This window comes from Cyanistes caeruleus, chromosome 28, assembly GCF_971803275.1.
Source record: "Cyanistes caeruleus chromosome 28, bCyaCae1.hap1.1, whole genome shotgun sequence".
In the NCBI taxonomy this organism is placed as follows: domain Eukaryota; kingdom Metazoa; phylum Chordata; class Aves; order Passeriformes; family Paridae; genus Cyanistes; species Cyanistes caeruleus.
In genome coordinates, this window is record NC_141728.1 from 4825450 (window position 1) to 4847617 (window position 22168).

General features: G+C 49.6%; 1 long non-coding RNA gene and 1 pseudogene across 1 annotated transcript; one reads left to right on the plus strand and one right to left on the minus strand.

Moving 5' to 3' along the window:
• Positions 1 to 1399: 1399 nt before the first annotated feature.
• On the minus strand, positions 1400 to 8766 carry LOC147649092 (uncharacterized). The gene is made up of 2 exons (XR_015279693.1): positions 8005 to 8766; positions 1400 to 5483 (listed from the first exon to the last, which is right to left on the minus strand). It is a non-coding gene; the product is annotated as an uncharacterized LOC147649092 (long non-coding RNA).
• Positions 8767 to 10762: 1996 nt separating this feature from the next.
• On the plus strand, positions 10763 to 15629 carry LOC111944814 (serine/threonine-protein kinase pim-1-like; annotated as a pseudogene).
• The last annotated feature ends 6539 nt before the right edge of the window (positions 15630 to 22168 follow it).

Below are 22168 nucleotides of genomic sequence, written 5' to 3' on the forward strand. Positions count from 1 at the left end.
GATCCCCCAAGCCAGGACCCCCAGGATTTCTAAACTCTTTCTGTGAGAGAAGCCTGGGAGTGGCTGGATCCAATCCCAACCCCAGACTTTGTCACGGATTTCTGTGTAAAGGATTATATAGGTCGAATTGAACCTTTGTACAATTTTATCGATGAAGAACAGGAAAGCAGAAGTACTTATAGAAAAATAGGTATGATTAATTATGATGAAGACCAGACAAGGAAATCAGAATTATTTGCTCCACAGTATAGGAGCTGTAACATCTATTTTAATATAGTGCTCTGGGAAACAATTTTGAAGCAATTGCATTAAAGCAAAGCCAGTTATTAAGTAGAGTTGGGTGTCACTCCCCTAGACCAACATCCATGGGCAAATATCTTTAGCTCAGCCTCAAGCAGTGACCTTGAGGGCTGTCTCCACTCCAAGGAGGAATCTCCACACCAGCCCTAAGGAGAGAAATGTCAGGAGATGCTGCCATTAAAATTTGGGACGGGGCTTTTGTGGTCTGAAGTGCTGCCCTGTCAGTCAGATGTGCCCAGGCCGTGCCAGCTCAGCAGCTCTGCAGAAGCTCTCCGTGCTGGCACTTGGTTGTTCCTTTCTCTGGGCATTTGAGCAGCTCTGCCACAGCTTCAGCTCCCTCTCAGCCTGTTGAACTTTGGGATGGAGGACTCAGCCTGCTTTCAGCATGATTCACCCCAAAAGCAGCGTGAGCCCCTCTTCATTTCCCACCGGGGGCTTTGCAAACGGGGCCCTGTTGGAGTTGTTTGAGCCCATTGCAGGCAGAGCCTCCTGCTCCAGCAGGAGCTGCCTTTGCTGTGCCAGGAGCAGGGCAGGTCCCGCTGCAGGAACAGCCCCAGGCCAGCCCCAGCACAGGGCAGGGCTCGGGCACAAGTGCAGAGTGCCGTGCTGGGAGCTGTGCCAGGGAGAGCCTGAGGCACCAAAAGCACCTTGGCAGCAGCAGCAGCTCCCTGCAGACCATGGCCAGAAGGCTCCCTTGGCACCCCGGCCTGGTGGCCAGCACTGCAGAGCTGCTGGCTCAGGGCTGATTTCTGCCTGGGCTCTGCCCCAGCCCACAGAGTGGCACCTCAGCCCTGACTCTGGCACAGCCCTTGTGCCTGGGCCCTGCAAAGCCTAAAGGTCACTTGTGCCACCCTGCTGCCCATCCCTGCATCTGACACTGCCAGTTCTGTACTCAGGGCTGCCTCCAACACTGAACCCCCTCATCTACAGCCTGAGGAACCAGGAGCTCAGGGATGCCCTGAGGAACATGACAACTTGGTGCTTTTCAGAAACAATCAGGTGCCTGTTGCTTTGTGCATGACATTCAGAACAGAACTCATTGCAGGCCAAGACTGTTTTGCGCCATGAGTCATTTTTGCTATTCTATTTGTGTATTATATTTTTCCTTTTTTTCTCTTGACTTTTGATAATATTTTCCATTAAGGTGTGATAAATGAAGATGATACCTACTAACTAAATTGTAACTATTTGGAAAATTATTATTATAAAGCAATAAAGGGAATTAGTGTCACAAGGCAGATGCACCCCTTTGTAGATGTTATAAGTTAAATATAGTATACAGGATGTAGTTTTAAGATAAGTGATGTTTCAAGAGAAAATCGACCTTCAGATAGACAAAGTTGGCATGACATTAGTCATAGAGCTTAAATTCTGGTAACTGTGAATGCCTAGAGGGGTGTGGAAGTAATTGCCATATGAAAGGGAGATGGGAGGAGCCAAGAAATGAATATGCATGAAGCAAATTGTGTAATCCTATGCATATGGAATACCTTGGGAGATAAATAGAGAATGTTCGCCTTGTGACATTTGCACACGTCTTTGGAGCATCAATCCCCCGTGTGCCCAGCACCTGTCAATAATAAATAATCAAACCTACTTTCAAACTCCTGCAGTTTTAGAGTCTTTCCATGTGTCAGTTTTGGGGAGCCAGGCAGGAGTCCTCTCTATCCCCCTGTGGGAGCACACGGGGGATGGACTCCCCAAGGCGCGCCCCGGGATCTTCTCGGGGTACTCCTCAACTGGTGCGCTCAGCGCAGGGATAGACGAGGAACCTGCTGCCTGTGGATCAAAGGGTTTGTATTATAATCCAGCCTCGGGGGGTCTGGACTAAAGGGCTGCTGCTGCTGAGCCGCAGGGAGACGTCCCTGCGCGTAGCCTCGTCCCTGCTGGGGTAAGGTGGGCTTGCAAGTGACCATGGGTCAGTGAGCGGTGCAGGGACCGCTTGGGCTGATTGCGCGGCTGGCAGGAGGGGACCGGCTGGGGCCGGCAAAGGGGGGTTCATTGACCAAAGGGTCACTGACCAATGGTCAAAGGTTCATTGACCAAATTGGTCAAAGGTTCATTGACCAATGGCCACTGGCAATTCTGGGGGTGGCTGGAACAAACCCCTGTGTTAAAGCTGCTATTTGGTGAAGTGTGTTATGTCCAGACTTTTGATTGTGTGTGAGTGACTGAGACAGTGGCTGAGACACGGTTAGGACTATTAGAAGTGTAGTTTGTGACTTGAAGAGTGTAGTTTTGGCTTTTTCTCCTTCGTTACAGGTTTTTCAGAAGTCATTGTGTATTTTTGCAGAGTTTTTTGTGATTTGTGTGTATTTCTGTAGCAATACTGCTCTCCTGTGTCAGATGTTATAATCCCAGCACACTGGTAACTTTCCTTCGCTTTCTGTGTTGGGTACGCTGGGTGTTCAATCTTATTAGTCATAACAAGCAGTGGAAGGGCTGAAAGAACGCTCCAAGCCTGGCAAGGCAAATTAAAGGACTACCTCTGGCCCAGAGGATTGGCCTGGACCCTTGGGAGTTTGTAAACCCAGGGCACCACTGGACAGATAGAGGGAACGAGCGGGTGTTATCAGAGGGAGTTTATCAAACTTCTGCCAGAAAGATCACAGCTTTGGATTGGGAACAGCCCTCTCCTAAAGATCTGGAAATGCCAGAAGGGACAGAAGGGATGCCAGGAATAGTGTGTATTTGTGCTCTTGGGGTATTTCACTCACAACAGGGACAACATTTTGTGTGGGTATTATTCCAGTGTAAGGTTTGTGCACCACGCTGGCACTGCTCTTCTGCCCAACAGCCCAGGGGTGCCTGCAGTGTGAGCGAGGACAGGTTGGTTGTGAGCCTGAGATCTTAAAGCTTGTGTGTGGAAGGACCCATTTTGTGTCTCAGACTTGGGTTGTGCACAAAGGAGAGTGGGAAAAGACTGTGAGGGACAATGGTAGTTAAAGAAGGCTTTTCTCCTCTCAACACAGAGGTGTGAGAAAAGGTCACAAAGAATTATCAAAGCGACCCAGCAAACACTGCCAAATGTTTACGATAGATAGTCAAACAACATAACCCTGATTGAAGTGACACACAATTGTTATTAGATGCATTAACCAAAACTGAGAAACAATTGGTTCTAAAACCAGCAGGGGACCTGGCAAAGGACCATTATAAAACATTACAAATGGATGGAAAAAAATACTTTCCTCTCCAGGACCCACCATGGGATCCAAATCAGTCGAGTGCAAGGAGAAAGTCAGAAAGCTGCCAGGAGTGGAGAGTGAAGGGAGTGGAGAGGGCTGGACCTAAAACCATGAACTGGGCAGCCTTATATGCAATCAAACAAGGTCCCTGGGAATCTCCCTGGGAATTCCCAGATCCTTGGAAGGACGCGATGCACAGACACACACCACTGGAGCCGGGCTCTGAAGTAGGAATACAGCAGCTAGTTCATCTATTTCTGGAACAATCCATGGGGGACATGAGGTGGAAACTCCAAAAGCTTTGGGGGGCAGATGGGTGAAACTTAGAAGCCTTATTGGAAGAGGCATGGAGAGTTTTCAGCAATTGAGAAGACGGATATAAGCAAGAAATGAAGAAGCTAGTAGCAGTGGTACAGGAGGAAGGAAAAGGGAAAGGAAGGGATGGACAAGGACCACCCAAACGAGGCCCATCTCGACTGGGTAGAGACCAATGTGTGTACTGTGGAGAATTTGATCACTGGAAAAATGAGTGTCCAAAGTGGGAGCAAGATGGCCAAAAGAAAGAAGGGAAAGGAGGGGTGGTTGCAGTCACACAAATGCACAAGAAGACTGAAGGGGACCCGGGGAGTCCATCCCAACAGACCTCCTGGTTATATAAATGAAACTGAGGCAAAAAAGAAAAAGAAGTAGAATTTTTGGTTGATACTGGAGGAACTTACTTGGTGTTAAATAAGTCCTTGATGCCTGTGAGTTATGAGAATTATGTTATGATCAAAGGGTGTGGTAGTTTAGCATTTAGGGAAAGAAGTGGGAAACACCCACAGAAGTGATTCCTCTGAGAGAGGCTGTGGGGAGTTCCTTGTGTGCTTGAGATCAAGCCAATAGCTGGCCAGTTCTGACAACTGACAGCATTCTGCACCCCTGAAAAGTAACTTCACCTTTGTGAATGCCACCTTTTAAAGACCCAAGGCCAGGAACTGGTCTCTTTCTTTGCAGCCTTGAAAGGCAGCAGAGCTGTGGTGTGGCTGGCCCCGCTCCCCCGTGGCCTGTGCGGCCTGGGGGGGCCTGGGCCGGAGCCCAGCTGCTCCCGGGGGGAGATGGAGACTGCGGGATCCCCCCCAGGCCAGGCCAGGCTCTGCTGCGCTGCTGGCTTTCCCGGGAAGCCCTCCGGGTCCCGTTCCAGCGGGGTGGCCAAAGGCCTTCCCAGGGGAGCCCCCGGCCCCCAGGCTGGGCCAGGCCACGGCTGATGACACTCGCCAACACCCCCCTGCCCCCCGGCCCGCACAGACAGCTCCTGAGAGCTGGCACCAGCCACACCTGAAATCCCACACCACCACTGCCTGCCATGGCTTGGGACACATTTAACCCTTGCACTACACACAGGAGACCTGCAGACTTTAATCCTCTCTCCAGGAAAAGAAAAGAACCAAGTGACACGGAAAAAGACAACGTGAAACATCAAGGTCACTAAAAGAAGGAATCAAGCCTCAGATGGAAGGTGATGAGGAGATGCTCTAATAAGCTGAAATATTAATTTGATAGGGCCATGGAGATTAATAATAATGTTCTGAAAAATAACTCCTTTAATTCATGAAAGAGTTTTGGGGGATTGAAGTATTCAAGGTGTAGTTCTGGGCAAAGGTATCCACTGATGAAGACAAGCAGATGGTGGAGTAGCTGTGATCCCATGAGAGCTTGAACAGAGAGAGAGGGAGATGAGAGCTGATGAAGACCCTTTCCCCCAAGGAGAGAACAAGAAAGCCTCAATTCTCAGAGATGAAGAGGACTTTTGCCTTTGAATAACTCATCCTTAAAATAAAACCCCTTGAGCTCATGTCCTGTGAACACACCTCTGAGTGGTGTGAAAATGGGAGGAGAGGGCAGAGTTTGTGCCTGGGTGACTGCCATTTGTACAAATGAAAAGCCACAAGAAAACTGTTTCTTGTGGAGAAGTCTCCATGGCATGACAAGAGAAAACTCCTCTCCCTGCACAGACTGATGAAAAGACTATTGTATAGTTGGCACTGCTTTAACATCCCAGGTTTTGTCTCTGCCGTGTCACTTGGGAAAGGAAAAGTTGGGTAGGGGGTGGGAAGGTTTCTGTAGATTTTATTCTTGTTTTTTCTTCTTGTAGTCTTGTTCATTAAGTTTCTTTATTACTTTTAAATTTTAAGCCTGATTTGCCCTTCTCCTAATCCATATCTCACAGCAAGAAAGAATGAAGTTCTCTGGTGATTTTAGCTAGAGCTAAAACCCACCACACTCAGCCACTCCTGACAGGACTTGTGCTCCAGACCCCTCAGCAGCCTTGTTGCCCTTCTCTGGACACGCTCCAGCCCCTCCATGGCCTTCCTCAATTGGGGGCCCAGGACTGGACACAGCACTCGAGGTGTGGCCTCAGCAGTGCCCAGCACAGGGGAAGAATCCCTGCCCTGCTCCTGCTGGCCACACCATTCTTGATGCAGGCCAGGGGCCATTGGCCTTCTTGGCCACCTGGGCACACTGCTGCCTCATGTCCAGCCTGCTGTCCATCAGTGGCCCAGCTCCCTTTCTGCCTGGCCGCTGTCCAGCCACTCTGGCCCCAGCCTGGAGCACTGCAGGCCTTGTTGTGGCCAAAGTGCAGGAGCCGGCACTTGGTCTTGTTCAACCTCACCTTGTTGGCTTTGGGCCCTGCATCCAGCCTGTCCAGCTCCCTCTGCAGAGCCCTCCTGCCCTCCAGCACATCCACACTCCCAGCCAGCTTGGTGTCAGAATGGTTCCATGAGGCCCTGCAGTGTCACAATGGTCTCCATGGTTCCATGACACTCCGTGGAGTCACAGTGGATCCTTGGTGCTTTGGGCCCTGCAGTGTCACAGTGGATCCTTGGTGCTTTGGGCCCTGCAGTGCTGGGGGGGTGAGCATGGTAACCACGGTGTAAATCCACCCCGTGATGTCTGAATCAATGATTCCTAGGTGCTCAGTTATGCCCTGAGCAGTGGTACTAGACCTCCCCACAAGAAGAGCACTCATTCCCTCACCCACTGGACCAAAAGCAAAGGAACCCTGTGCATCCTGCAACAGTCCAAGACACCTCTGTCAGCCATGCACACATCAAAACCTGCTGAGCTGGAGGTGCTAGCTATGAGCTGGCCAAGCAGACCTCCATCCAGACCATCCAGACCATCAATGCAGACACTGAAATCCACGCTGGCTGCTCTGACCCCTCGGCCATCCTGGAGGTGCCCTGTGATGGCACTCAAGGTGATCTGTTCCAAAACCTCACCAGGCACTGAGCTCAGGCTGACAGGTCTGCAGTTGCCCAGATCCTCCTTCCAGCCCTTCTTGTGGATGGGGTCACTCTGGCTAATCCAGTCCTCTGGGGCCTCCCTGGTCAGCCAGGACTGATGGTAAATGATGGAGACCAGCATGGGGAGCTCATCCACCAGCTCCCTCATGCCCCTAGCATGGATCCCATCTGGTATCACAGACACCTATGAGCATCTGAGTGGCTCAGCAGGTCCCCAGCTGCTTCCTCCTGGATTACAGAGGGTCTGTTCTGCTCCCTGTGCCATCTACCAACTCAGGAGAGCACTTGTCCTGAGGGCAACCTGTCTTATTGTTGAAAAGTGAGGCAAAGAAGGGCTTAAGTATCTCAGCCTTTTCCTCATCTTTGATAACCTCATCCCCCCAATAAGGAATGGAGGTTGTCCTTACCCCTCCTTTTGCCATTCACGTATTTATAAAAACATATTTATTATCCTTCACAGAAGCAGCAAGGTTAAGCTCTAACTGAGCTTTCACCTCTCTACTTTTCTTTCTGCAGCACCTAACGACATCCTTAAATATTTCCTGAGTTGCCTGTCCCTCTGTCCAAAGGTGATGGACCCTCATCTTTTCCTGAGTTCCTGGAAAAAGCTCCCTGCCCAGCCAGGCCAGGCATTTTCCTCACTAGCTCACTGTTTGACACACAGGGATAGGCTGCTCCTGATCCTTTGGGACGTTTATTCTGGAAATGTGTCCATCCTTCCTGGACTTCTTTGTTTTTAAGGGCTGTTTCCTTTAAAAAAATCAGTACCTGATTCAGTTCTGCCAAAATCTGCATCCTGAATTGGCCAAAGTCTGCCCTCCATAATTCCAGTGTAGAAGTTTTGTTGCTGCCCCTCCTTCTGTCCCAGAATATTGAAAACTCCATTATTCCATGGTCACTGTACCCCAGGCAGCCTCTGACCACCACATCTCCCAGCAGCCCTTCTCTGTTTGTGAACAGCAGGAGACACAGCTTTCCTTGGCACTGGGAGTGTGCCCAAAATTCCCTAAAATCAAAACTGCTCAGCACCAATGCAGCATTGAGAAGCAGCATTCTTGATGTGGCCGGATGCTCGGGGGGACATCTCCTCTGAGTGGTGTGAAAATGGGAGGAGAGGGCAGAGTTTGTGCCTGGTTGACTGCCATTTGTACAAATGAAAAGCCACAAGAAAACTGTTTCTTGTGGAGAAGTCTCCATGGCATGACAAGAGAAAACTCCTCTCCCTGCACAGACTGATGAAAAGACTATTGTATAGTTGGCACTGCTTTAACATCCCAGGTTTTGTCTCTGCCGTGTCACTTGGGAAAGGAAAAGTTGGGTAGGGGGTGGGAAGGTTTCTGTAGATTTTATTCTTGTTTTTTCTTCTTGTAGTCTTGTTCATTAAGTTTCTTTATTACTTTTAAATTTTAAGCCTTTTTTGCCCTTCTCCTAATCCATATCTCACAGCAAGAAAGAAGGAAGTACTCTGGTGATTTTAGCTAGAGCTAAAACCCACCACACTCAGCCACTCCTGACAGGACTTGTGCTCCAGACCCCTCAGCAGCCTTGTTGCCCTTCTCTGGACACGCTCCAGCCCCTCCATGGCCTTCCTCAATTGGGGGCCCAGGACTGGACACAGCACTCGAGGTGTGGCCTCAGCAGTGCCCAGCACAGGGGAAGAATCCCTGCCCTGCTCCTGCTGGCCACACCATTCCTGATGCAGGCCAGGGGCCATTGGCCTTCTTGGCCACCTGGGCACACTGCTGCCTCATGTCCAGCCTGCTGTCCATCAGTGGCCCAGCTCCCTTTCTGCCTGGCCGCTGTCCAGCCACTCTGGCCCCAGCCTGGAGCACTGCAGGCCTTGCTGTGGCCAAAGTGCAGGAGCCGGCACTTGGTCTTGTTCAACCTCACCTTGTTGGCTTTGGGCCCTGCATCCAGCCTGTCCAGCTCCCTCTGCAGAGCCCTCCTGCCCTTCAGCACATCCACACTCCCAGCCAGCTTGGTGTCAGAATGGTTCCATGAGGCCCTGCAGTGTCACAATGGTCTCCACGGTTCCATGGCACTCCGTGGAGTCACAGTGGATCCTTGGTGCTTTGGGCCCTGCAGTGTCACAGTGGATCCTTGGTGCTTTGGGCCTGTCATGGTTTTAAACCAATAACTAAGAAAATTACTTATTTCTTGCTGTGAGATATGGATTAGAACAAGAGCAAAACAGGCATACAACTTAAAAGGGAAAAAAAAAGAAAGTTTATTGACAAACTACAATAATAAGAACACCAGAATAAACTTCCAGAAAAACCTTTCCATCCCCTATCTACCCACTATTTCCTTGTTCACATGACAACAGAGACAAAAAACTCTGGAACTTTGATGGTTAAAACAGTCCCAATTCTTGCTACCGCCTCTTCACCAGTCTTTATAGAGAAACAGAAGTTTGTTCCTGTTAATTTATGGAGTTTCTCACAAGAAAACTATTTTTGTTATAGTTTTCCATTGCCCTAATGTTAGCTGCCCAGAGCTGCTATTATTAGAGTTCACTCCTCCCATTTTCACATCCCTCTGAAGTGTGTATGGGCCATGAGTCTAGGGATAACATTTTTAATGATAAGTTATTCAAAGGGAAAAAAGTCTTCATCATCTGTTTCTGTGAGCTTCACCAGAAAACAGTTTTCTCATTGCCTCTCAAGGCTTCAAATCTCCCAGCACTTCACTATACCATAATTACTCTACTTTTTACTCAAATTTACACTTTGAACACTTTATTCCTCCCTAGATACTGTATCATGAATTAAAGGAGTTCTTTTCAGGACTTCATTGTCCATCTCCATAGTTTTAACAGAAAGATATTTCAGCTTAATTAAAGCATCTTCTTAATTCTCTACCTTTCCTGAAGCTTATTTTCTTTCCTGTCACTGGTAGTTTATAAAGTCTCTTTTCATGTTGATTACTCTCTTTTTCTCTCTCTGGATAAAAAGATTAATCCGCAAGTCTCATCTGGGTAATGAAAGAGTTAAAATCTTGCCCAGGCTTTTGTAGCTGGTTCGGTGATCTCTGCTGAGCAGGAGCTGGAGCTGTCTGTGATAGAAGGTTCCTCATAGCTGCTCTGGAGAGTGTGGCTGTCTCTGCTTGCTGCAGGTTCAGAGCCCCTTTCTTCACTCGGCAGTTTCTAGTGAATTAGTTACAGCAAAACCTGCAGCCGAGCCAGAGATCGGCTCGGCCCGGCCCGAGGAAAACCTTCCCCAGGCCCCCCCATCTCCCGGCCGGGAGCCGCAGCAGGCCCGGCCCCATCCCCACCCGGCCGCATGGCCTGGGCAGGGAACGGGAGGCCTGGAGCTCTGCCACCCTTCACAGCCAGGAAACAAAGAGAACTAAAGTGCCCTGACTTTACATCTTAAGGTAGGGTTCACAAGTTGATCTCCCTTTTCAATGGTTAAAATTGCTGTCAATTCCCAGTAATGACCAATAATTGGTCAGGAGAAGAGACTCCTTTCAGTCCCCAGCAACTTCAACTTCCTTAGCTCTCACAACCACCTTAAATGTAAAGTCACCTCATGACACAGGGAGAGAGTCTCCCCCTGATTTCTTTACTCGCTTGATAAGACTCAAATTCCTGAAGAAAATCAGTGAACCCCACAAACATCTGCTGGCTGGAAACCAGAGTGAAGAGAAACCTCATCACTCAGCCAGCCAGGCCACTCCAGGAGCTTTGAGTCAACATTTTTTTGGCCCAAATTCTGCCTTTCAGCGCCGAAACTCCCCCTTATGGGTCTAAACTTCCCAAATTCCCCTGTTTTGGTCCAAACTTCCCATTTGGGCACCCAAATTCCTATTTTGTAGGCCAAATTTCTCCCTTTTAACACCAAATTTCCACTTCTGGGTCCAAATTTCCCATCTGGGCACTCAAATACCTATTTTTTCTCCTTTTAATTCCACTTTTTGGGTCCAAATTTCTCACCTGTGAAACAGAGAAATTAAGAATTAGAAAGAAATGCTTGACTAAAAGGAGTGTCTGACAAAAACCATACCCTGACACCCTAATCCACAAGAACAGGAGAAAGAGCCAGACTGCAAGATGAGATAAGGAGCTGGAATACACAAACAAGATGCAAAGACAAAGGCACCACAAGATAAAGGAGATTCCTCGGACCCTAAGCCGGAAGAAATGGATTTGAAGTCCCAATAAGCAGCCAAAGGACTGAAAGGGGAACGGGGCTAATTGTAATATGAAGTGAAGGCAGGCGGGGTTAGGAAATTAATATGTATTAGGCGTCTGGTGTAAACCTAGTCTGTAAAGGATAAAAAGGGAAAACCCAATCAAAAAGGTGTGCATGCTTTTGGAGGAGATATCCCCATGCACCTCAGCACTGAATAAATTCATACCTGCTCTTATAACTACTCTGCGAGTTATAGGGTTCCTTTTATTCCGCACTTCAAAATTAATTCAAAAACTTCAAATGAAACCTATGCTGTAGCTGTTACCATGTCTGCAAAGGGCCCTTGCAGATAAAACAACTGAGAGCAATTTCTATATTTTGAATTGAACGGAAAAGGGTGAATTGTTGCAGTAGTGTCACAGTGCAGCTGGTCTGGACTGGCCAAAGAAAATCTAGACGTAAGTCAAATCTAGTCTGGCTAGCCTCATTTATGTGTGAACCACTGCACACCACTGGCCAGGAGGCTGGGCAGGGAAAGAAGCATCAGCCAATGGCTTTCTAGCCTGGGAAATTTGAACTGAGTATTTAAGTGAGTTGTAAATAATAAATGAGGCTGTTTGTCTCATGAGCACCTGGAGCGTGAGTTGTGCATTCTTTGTCTCCCCATCCACGACCATCACGTTACACACTGCCACTTCTTCCCAAAGCTCCTTCCAGACAGCATCTGCTACAGACACATCCCCCACTGCCATCCCTTGGCCAGGGGCCTCGTGGCTCATGCCAGACCCTTCTTCATCCCAAGGAAGCCTCCTCCCAGGAAGGGGGGAGCCCCCCCAGCCCAGGATTCTCCAGCTCAGCTCCCCTAGTGCCAGGCCTCCTTCTGAGCCCCACATGCCCTGAGCCAAGTGGGGATTGGTGGCCATCATTGGTGGCCACAGCAACCACAAATAAATTGAGGTTCAAACATAGGATAAGAGAGAAAGGGCCAGCAAAGCCTCAGCTCGTGGCATGAGGAGAGCAGACTTCAGGCTGCTCAGGGAACTGGTACGCAAGGGCCCCAGGAAAAATGTCATTGAGTGTGCTGGGCTCCATCATTGCTGGTCACTTTGGAAACATCACCTCCTGTGGCTGCGATGTGCCACAGTTGTCCTGGCCACAGCACTGTGGCATCATTGCCTTGTCGCTCTACAACACGGGCCAGCAGCCACAGCTGCCAGTGCAGTCGCGATGGGACGTGCCGGAGTCATGAATGACGGTGTTGTCCTGATGACTGTGCTTGTCCTGCTGCTGGCCGCTGTGGCTGTCTGCTGGGCTGTTGGCCACGGGCAACCACGGAGGCAGTAGACATGGAAGCCAAAGCAGAGCAAGCGCTGCTGGGTCTGGCCTAGAGGCTCACGGAGGAAGCGAGGAGCCTCTGTGGCTCCGAGATACTCCAGGCCCCTGGTGGCCCCTGGCAAGTGGCCACGTGCTCCTGCGATCCCTCTGGACAGCTCCTGCAGCTGGGGCTCCTGCATGGCAGTGGCCCAGGAGCTGCAGGAACTGATGCTGCTGCTCTGGGATCGCAATGGGACGTGTGTGCCGCTCTATCCTGGGACGTGGCAGGCACCCTGGAGAGAACTGGAGGAGCTGGTGAACCGAGGCCACCTGGCCTGCTGTGGCTCGTCTGGCTCCTCCAGAAGCCTGCATCACCCCAAGAGGCTGCTCCCAGGAAAATTCTCCAGCCCTGGGAAAGCCTCAAGGCCTGCAAGGATGGCACACCAGCAGAGACCCACCATCCAGGCAGGAACGTCAGGCTGTCAGAGAGCCTCCATTCTGCCAGGAGCCTCTGCTATCCCTGACAGCCTCCATCCCTCGCAGAGGCTCAGGGAGACCTGTCAGCCTGCAAAAGGTGCAGAGCCCACGGACAGTTCTTCCAGCTCCCTTGGACTCACAGACTTCAACAAGAAGGCTACAACCCTGACCATTGATGTGGCCAGCGAAAGCCCAGAAGTCCAAGTGGGAGCCCAGCCCAATCCAGGGGAGCCTTCTCAGGAGCAGCTGGCGGAACAGCAAGCATCCTGGAAGCAGCAGTTGTCATCCCACAGCTGCCAGAACACTGTGCAAGTTGTGCCAGCTGGCAACAGCCTAAGCCTGGTGGTGGAGACGACCCTCAAAACACCAAGGAGGTTCCTCCATCTCCAGGAAGCTGCCCCAAGACAGCCCTTGACTACCGCCAAGGCCTTTCTAAGAGCAGGTGAGATCTCCTGAGGAGCTGTCTGAGGCTGGCCCAGTGCTCTTGAGGGACACCCCAGGCCAGGCCATGGCCTCTGAGAGCAGCCCAGTCCCTGGCTGTTTGCAGTGCCAGTTCTGATGGCACGGCTTCAAAAACCCGTCTGGTTTGCAGCTGCTCCTGTGCTCCCCCTGTGCAAAGCTTTGGGCTGTAGCCCCGGCCGTTCTCAACAGCAGAGTCCAGCCCACAACGCCGGGGACAGTGACGGTGCCATCCAGCCACACTGCACTGCGGCTCCTGCAGCCTCTGCGTGCTCTGCTGTCCCAGCTCTGCTGTCCCAGCTCTGCTGCTCAACAGCCCGACGGCTGCAAGGCGGTGGCCACTGCTCGGCAGGCAGCAGGAAGCAGGTCAGAGCAACATGAGCCACACTGGCCCAGCCCGCTGCACTCAATGTGGGCATTTGGGGAGGTTCCTGGGCACAAGGCTGATGGCTCGCTCTTGGTGGCAGGGCAAAAGAAGAAGCTGCAGGAGCTGTACCAGCTGGGTCTGCAGCTGGGGAGTGGTGGCTTCGGCACCGTTTTCTCAGGCATCCGCCTCTCGGATGGGAGCCCTGTGAGTGGCCGTGATGGCCGGGCGTGCGAGGAGGGTGAGGGATGGGGCGGGGCAGGACTTGAGCTAAGCCTCTCTCTCTCTCTCAATGGCTTGCAGGTGGCTATTAAACGCGTGGCTCGGGACAGCGTCCTGCAGTGGGACGAGCTGGTGTGTGAGCGGGGGCCAGCAGGACAGAGCGGGGCACGGCTGGCAGGGATAAGCCCGGGCTCCCGGGAGTGGGAGGCGGTAGATGGCTGGGGGAGCGGGCATGGGCTCAGCGTGCAAGCCATCGGGGCATTGTGGGCCCAGAGATGCCAAACATGGACAGTAGGGCCGGGCAGGGGGCACCTCCAAGCAACCTCTGGGCAGGAGGAATGCCAAGCAGCAGGGAGTCTGCCCAAGAGGGCACTGGGGCATCCCAGGCAGGAGGCAGCACAGCCACAGCTTGGCAGAATCCGGCTTGCTGGAGGCATTGTCTCTTCCTCACAGCCCGACGGCACCCGTGTTCCCGTGGAGATCGTGCTCATGAAGAAGGTGGGCTCTGGCTGCCACAACATCGTCCAGCTCCTCGACTGGTTTGAGCTGCCTGACAGCTTCCTGCTGGTGATGGAACGTCCGCAGCCATCTCAGGATCTCCTACACTTCCTGCTGGAGCAGGGCTTCCTGTGTGAGGAGATGGCACGCTGGCTTTTCTGCCAGGTGCTGGGGGCCATGCGGCACTGCACTGCCTGCGGCGTCCTGCACCGAGACATCAAGCTGGAGAACCTCCTGGTGGACCTGGAGAGCGGCGAGCTGAAGCTCATTGACTTTGGTTGCGGCACCTTTCTCCAGGAGCAAGTCTTCACGCAATTTGCCTGTGAGCCCACAACCCGGGCCCTGCTCCCAGTGCCAGGCACTGCACGGCCCCATTCCCTCCTGGGCTGCAGGCTGCATCCTTCAGCTGGCTGCTGGCTGCCCTTTGGCAGCAGATGCTGTGCCCCAGGAGCTGGCTGCTGGCCCTGCCCACAGGGGCGGCTGCAAAAGCCAGCTCCTGGCCCCTCAGCTTAGCAGGCCCACAAGGGCTTGGGCTGCTCTGCTGGCCTTCTTTGCCTTGCAGAATGGTTTCTTGGCTTTGGCCAGTTGCCTGGGGGATGTGGGGTGGCCTCGGGGAGAAGTTGTGTCCACCGCTGCAGCTCCTGCCTCTGCCAGGAGGCGGCCACCAGGCGCTGAAAGCCAGCAGCCTGCATGTGGACAGTGCCAGCCATCTCCCCTAGGAACACACGCGTACAGCCCACCCGAGTGGATCTGCCTTGGCATCTACCATGGCCATTCAGCGACCATCTGGTCCCTGGGCGTGCTGCTTTATGTCATGGTGTGTGGTAACCTCCCCTTCCAGGAGGACCGTGACATCAGGTTGGGGCAGCCCTTCTTCAGGCAGCAGATCTCTCCAGGTTGGTATCTGGCCTCAAGTAGGCAGACTTTTGCAGATGGCAGCATGCAGCCCAGCATGGCCCTCACCCAGCTCCACAGGACATGGATCTGCCCTCAAGAGCTGGCTGCAGGAGGTGGCCCGTGCAACTGAAGGAGGTGCATGTGTCCCAGCGTGCCACTCTCCCACACAGGGCAGAGTCCCTTGGGAGGCTGGCGCAGCTCTGAGCACACGCAGCGCGGCCCGGGCCCTGTGGGCGCCATCAGCAGCTGAGCAGGAGCCTTCTGAAAATGACCAGCACTCTCTGGCTTCTCTCCCCAGAGTGCCAACATCTGATCCGCTGCTGTTTGTCCAAGCACCCCGCGGACAGGCCAGAGCTGGAGGAGATCTTGCGCCACCCTTGGGTGCGGGGCCGGCGTTTCTGATGCCTTGCTGGAGCCTCTGCAGCACCCACTTCCTGAATCCCATGCAGGACTGAGGACCCAAAAAATAAAACCATAAACCATAAGCATATTCTAGGCTGTCAAGTCTGGTTCTTGTTAGCAACTTCAGCTAAAGAGACCTCTTGGGAAAAGGGGTGATCAAAGGCACTCCCTTCAGCCTTTGTCAAGCTTTGGATGCCTTTCCTCCAGGATGGTACTTTTGCGTCTTCAAGCACAGGCTGTAGTACAGCTAGGAGGGTGTTTAACAAGCCAAGAAGTGCAACAGTGAAACAACAGCTGCCCTTTCAAACTGTCCAGCTTCTTGGTGTCTTCTGAAATGAAACTAGGGCTGTGTGTGCATTCCAAGGGCCAGTGGGTGGCAGGAGCCGAGATGTTCCTCTGCTACCAAAGCTGTGCTTCTGGAAGCATCAAAACTTCCTTTCTGATTGAGCCCTGATGAACTCTTCCTCTTTCTTCCCCTCAAATGGGAGGCAGGGCTGGGCCTTTGACCAGCTGGCTCCACAGCTACCTAAGTCATGCACATGGAGCTCAAGGGAAATGTTGAGATGCTGGAGTCACTCCCATGGTGCTGGGTTCCGTGCACTTCCCCAAAATATCTTCCTCTGCCATAAAAACAACTCATAGAGATGGAAAGTGCAGTAACTATTCTAGTCACAGGAAAGAACCCAGTTGCCTGCCCTGGCCCTGGGGGCAGGCGCCATCTACTAAACCTGTGCCACCTTCTGTCTACTGCACTCACCTACCAAAACAGGTGTCAGGAAAATTAATCCACAAACACCAGAGGTTTATATCCAAAAAGGAGACAGAGGAGTCCTTTTTCCTTTATTCGAATCAAGAGAGAGGCCATGGGGCATTCCCCTGGGGTCTCTCAAATTTTTGGAGGGCGCAGCCTCCTTTTTATCCTAATTCCCGGCCGCTTGTCCCTTCTCTCTTTCCCCACAGGCTGAGGTACTTGACAGGTACAGACTGCCCGGAACGCCTGATACCTGCCATACCTTCCCCGCAACCCCCAATGCATAATCCCTTCTTCATTCTTTACTTTTATGGAATTCATAGTGTCCTTTCAGTGCCTCTTTGATCTTTTAGTGGAATCCATCCCATTGTTTCTGTTGTCTCTCACTGATAGCTGCTTCTTATCTATCTCATTAGGGACTTTTGGATTAGGTTCTTTTTCCCTTGGAACTGAAGATTGATGAGAGGGAGGCAGTTTTCTCTTGTTCAGTCTCAGTTGTTTATTCTTTTCTTACCAGCATTACAAGGTACAAGGAGCTATGTGCACTATGATAGAAAAGGGTAAAATGGCTTACAAAGATCCTCTTCAAGGTATTTTATATGTCCATTTACCCAATTAACAGATGTCAACTCAATTATTTTTCTTAGTGACCCAATGGCCCAACACCTGTGCGCTGCACTGTGGCATTTTTTACCCAATCACTTACTACTACCCAAAAACCCCTCGGAGAAGAACATGAAGAAGAAAGGAGAAGGACAAGAGACAACACCCTAAATCCTCCATCTTGTCTCCTGTTCTCTAAACTACTTTTTCACCCAGTGATTTAAGAAACTTTCTAATCTACACACTTACACTTTTCCTATCTAACTTTAACATTTGTTTTCATGTATCACCATGAAAACATGCTCATGAATTTCATGTCATATGAAATTCAGTGTTTCTTTGACTCCTAGAACTAAGTATTAGAAACAAGGGCACACACTCTGTATCTCAGACTCCAACAAGTCCTAAGTTTTGTTCCATACCCACCAATTCACTTTGTCTGCTTCCATTCTACTACTGCTTGCAGTGTTCCATACCCCTGGATCTGTTTCATTTTCAGAGCCTCCCCACTTCATGCACCAAGGGGTATCTGCCATATCTTGGAATTTCTGAAGCACTCACTGACCATGCACTGTTCCACGCTTCAGCCCGATCCTTTCTTTCCTGTCTTTCATACTTCCATTTTGACACTGGAATCTTTTCTTTAATAACCTTTGCTATCTCTTCATAACACTATCCATAATTCCCTAATCTCCCATACCAGCCTAGTTTTGCTTCATCCTTTCCTCCATTTTCATGACAATGCCATAGAGATGAAGACTTTGGCTTCACAGCATTTTCAAACACTGTCTTCTTTTGGTACTCGTAATCTATTTGCAATACACAGCTCACATTTTCACTTTTATTCTTTTGTATTTCAGGAAATTTTGATGTTATAATTCCCCAACTTATTAGGTCTCCTGGTGCCTTTGGTATTGGCAGACAGGCAGTTATTTTGCTGGTGTTTTGCATGTTGGCAAAATCTTGAATTAATCCAATCACCACATTTTCTGCCTGGATAGTATTAGAGACTTCTATCACTTGTGTTTCTGGCTGCACCCCCACATCCCTCTTCATTCTAAAATGAAGAGTTGTCAGCTGATCCTTTTGCATTTCACATCTCAAGGTAACATTGATTCCAACTGATGGCACTAAAGGCCATCAAATAATCACCATTACAGTCACTAGCAACCTAGACATTTGAAACAATCAAACCCGCTTTATCTGCAGCTCTGTTGGCCCTACAGTTTGTGCAGTCCACAGTGCAGGGGAAACCTTCTTCACTCTGGTGTAATGTATGCAGGGATCCAGTCCAGCTCCTTTGACTGCTGTCAAGGTAGTTAACAGTACCTGATAGGGTCCATTCCACCTTTCTTTTCATGGTTCTTCCTTCCAGCTTTTACCGTACACTTCATCTCCCGGGGGATGCCATGAACTGGAGTCTCAAGAGTCAGCGGCCTATTCCACACAAGGGTGCTCCAAAGTCAAGCTAGAGCTTTTCCAAGAGACAGAACATAATTCTACACCTCTTGCTTCCCTGTAACATGTACATTTGGATTAGGTTCAGGGGATTCCTAGGGTTTCCCATACAATATCTCATAAGGACTGACTGACATCCCGCTTCGAGGCTTTATCCAAATCCTCAGCAGTGCTATTGGTAAAGCTTGTGGCCACTGCAATTTAGCTTCTTGGCATATTTTGCTGATTTGCCTCTTCATGGTCTGATTCATCCTCTGTACCTGTCCACTGGATTGGGGTCTCTATGGTGTATGGAGATCCCAAGATATTCCCTGCAACCTACTCATCTCTCCCACTGCCGTGGCTATCAAATGTGGTCCCCTCTCTGATGATATTCCTAGAGGCACCGCAAATATTGGAATGATTTCTTGCAGTAACCACTTGACTGTCTCCTTTGCTTGATTTGTGTGACAGGGAAGAGCTTCTGGCCATCCTGAAAATGTGTCAGCCCCTACCAATAGATATTTATATCCTCGAGTTCTTGGTAATTCTACAAAATCTTCTTGCCAATAATTTCCTGGTTCTACTCTTATCCCAATTTTCCTCAATTGTGCCTGTCGTCTAGCCACTGGATTGTTCTTCAAGCAAATTTCACATTTTGACATTACTGATTTTGCCATTGTTAACATCTGTACTGAAATTAAATTTAGTTTGACCAATTTCACCAATGCCTCTGCACCCCAATGACATTTGTTCTGTTTAATTTGTAGAACTTCTCTCATTCTCAAGGGGGGTACCACTACTTGTCCCTGTGTAGTCACCTACCATCCTTCTGAATTCTTCTGTGCATTCAGTGAGCATCCCAATTTCTCATCCTCTATTGAATATTTTGGTTCTGGAGGTAAATTGAATTGAGATACATGAGTTTTTAAAGGTATCAATGCCATTGCAGTTTGCACTTCTCGAGCAGCTTGTCGGGTTGTCCAGTCTGCTTTCTGATTTCCCTCATGAATTTTGGAGCTTCCTGACTGGTGAGCTTTACAGTGCATGATTGCTACTTGCTCAGGCTTTTGTACCGCTTTTCTTAATTGCAGGACTGCATCTTGATGTTTAATGTGTGTGTTTTGGGAAGGCAGCAGTCCTCTTTCTTTCCACAGTGCCCCATGTACATGCACCACTCCAAAAGCATATTTTGAATCAGTCCAGATATTTACTTTCTTCCCTTCACTCAGCTCTAATGCCCTGGTTAAAGCAACCACTTGTGCTCGTTGGGCAGATGTGTTTGCTGGCAAGGCCTTTGCCTCCACCACTGCACCTGTTGTTGTTACTGCATATCCAGGGTATCTGGTCCTATTCTCCACAAAACTGCTTCCACCTGTAAACAGCTCCCAGTCTGCCTGTTCCAGTGGGACATCTTTCAGCTCTAGCTGAACAGGTGTGTTCTATCACTGCCACACAATCGTGTTCCAATGGGCCTTCTTCAGTTGTGGTACCTGGGAACAAAGCTGGATTCAAGAGGGTAGTTGTCTTTAGTGTGACATCATCCTGCTCAGTCAGGATTACCTGCAATTTCATCACCCTGCTTGGAGATAGCCAATGGCTCCCCTTTTGTTCTAAAACAGTGCTCAGCATGTGTGGCACACAGACATCTATGTGTCTACCCATCGTGAGTTTCCTAGTTTCTTGTGGCAGCATCACGGTGGCTGCAACTGCCCCCAGGCACGAAGGCCATCCAGCACTCACGTGGTCAAGTTATTTGGAGAAGGAGCTTACCAGCCTTTTCCAGCTTCCCAAACCTTGGGTCAGCACTCCCAGTGCTAGGTGCAGTCTTTCATGCACAAACAGCTGAAAATCTTTGGATAGGTCAGACAGTCCTAATGCTGGAGCTGTTGTCAATGCCTCCTTCAGTTTGAGGAAGGTCTCCTTCTGTGGTTTGCCCCAGGTAAACGGCTGTGTCTTGTGGGCTTCATTCAGGGGTTTTGCAGTTAGTCCATAGTCCATGATCCACAGGCAGCACCATCCGCACATCCCGAGGAAGACTCGCAGCTTCTGCAGGTTCTGGGGTTCTGGAATGGCACAAATAGCTTGAATATGATCAGTATCCAGCTTTCATTGCCCTTGTGAGATTTCACATCTCAGGTAAATCACAGTCTGCTGGGCAATTTGTGCCTTCTCTTTAGACACCTTATATCCTCTCATACCAGCTGATTTAAAATTTCAATTGTTACCTTTATGCAGGTTGTCTTTTCCTCTGTAGCTATCAGTATATCATCAACATACTGTCACAGCAGGTATTGCTCCCTCGGAGATTTCCCATTCTCGGTCCAAATCTCCAGCTCGTTAACCAGCTGGCTTCCAAATAGGGTTGGACTGTTCTTGTATCCTTGTGGGAGTCGCGTCCAGGTGAGCTGGGTTTTCCTTTCATTTTCTGGATTTTCGCATTCAAAGGCAAACAGTTTCCTACTTTCTTTGTCAAGGGGTATGCAGAAAAAGGCATCTTTTAAATCAATTACAGTAAACCATTTCTATTTCTCTTTCTCTTTCACAGATGTTAACAATGTGCAAGGATTAGCTACCCCTGAGTAAATATCTTTAGTTATTCCATTTATTGCTCTCAAATCCTGTACTAGTCTGTACTCACCATTTGGTTTCTTCACTGGAAATATTGGTGTATTAGATTCTGATTCACATTCTTCTATAATTTGCTACTTCAAAAACTTTTCAATAATCTTTACTATTCCTTCTCATGCTTCCACCTTTATAGGATACTGTTTAACTTGTACAGCTTTTGCTCCTTCTTTTAATTCTACATGTACTGGTTGTGCCAATTTAGATTTTCCTGGTATGTCTGTTTCCCATACAGAGGGAATTACTGCATCCTCTATTTCCGAGGGATAGCAAGGACTGGTTTTTCTTTTATCATTAAAATTTGTCCTGTCTTTGATTCAGGTATTTTCATTCAGATTTCCCCTTTTAGAACTTTTCCCGTTCTACCCAGAACCGGAGCAAGCTGTGACCGAGTCCGATGGGACACCAGTGTCGCTGATTTATTATCATATCCCCTGCTACTGCTATCCTCCTCCCCAGCATTTTTCACATTTCCTTGTATCACGGTTAGATCTTGATCATCTCCCGGAGAAGAAGGATCAGGTGAAGGCAGTAGAGAAGGATAAAGAGGGAAAGGTGAAGTAGGATTAGGTGAGATAGGGTTGGATGAAATAGGATTGGGTGAAGTGGGGGCAGACGGAACAGAATTGGGTTCTTTTGGTTCTGCTGAAACCACTTGTAAATCAACATCCATCTCTTACCCCTGACACAAATTTACTTTTAATGCCAAGTGCTCTAAACAACTTTTCCTTTTATACAAACCTCACATTTATCACTCACACATGCCTTAACTGCCATCAATCCACACTCAGCCTGCCATTCTGGCTTGTCTCTCAAATAGAAAAACAAATCTACATATGGAACTTCATCCCATTTTCCCTCTCACTTACAGAAAAACATCAACTGTAAAATGGTGTTATACTGCAAAGATCCATTTCTCAGCCACTTTTCCCCACTGTCTGGGTCGTATCCTGGCCACCATGTATTACAATAATCAATCAACTTTACATAAACCTTGCCCAAAGTTACCCTGTTTCCAATGTGCCAATAAGCCCCCCAAAGGAGAAGTACGTGCTATAGGGGCATTGCCACCTCAAATCCCTTTAAGCTTCTCCATGTTACAGTTACAATACACCACACACCACTGCTGCCGAACCTGCAACGCTTTCGCACTTGTCTGACAGACGGCGCCTGGGCAATGCCAGGAATTCCTCCAGCCCAACCCTGCG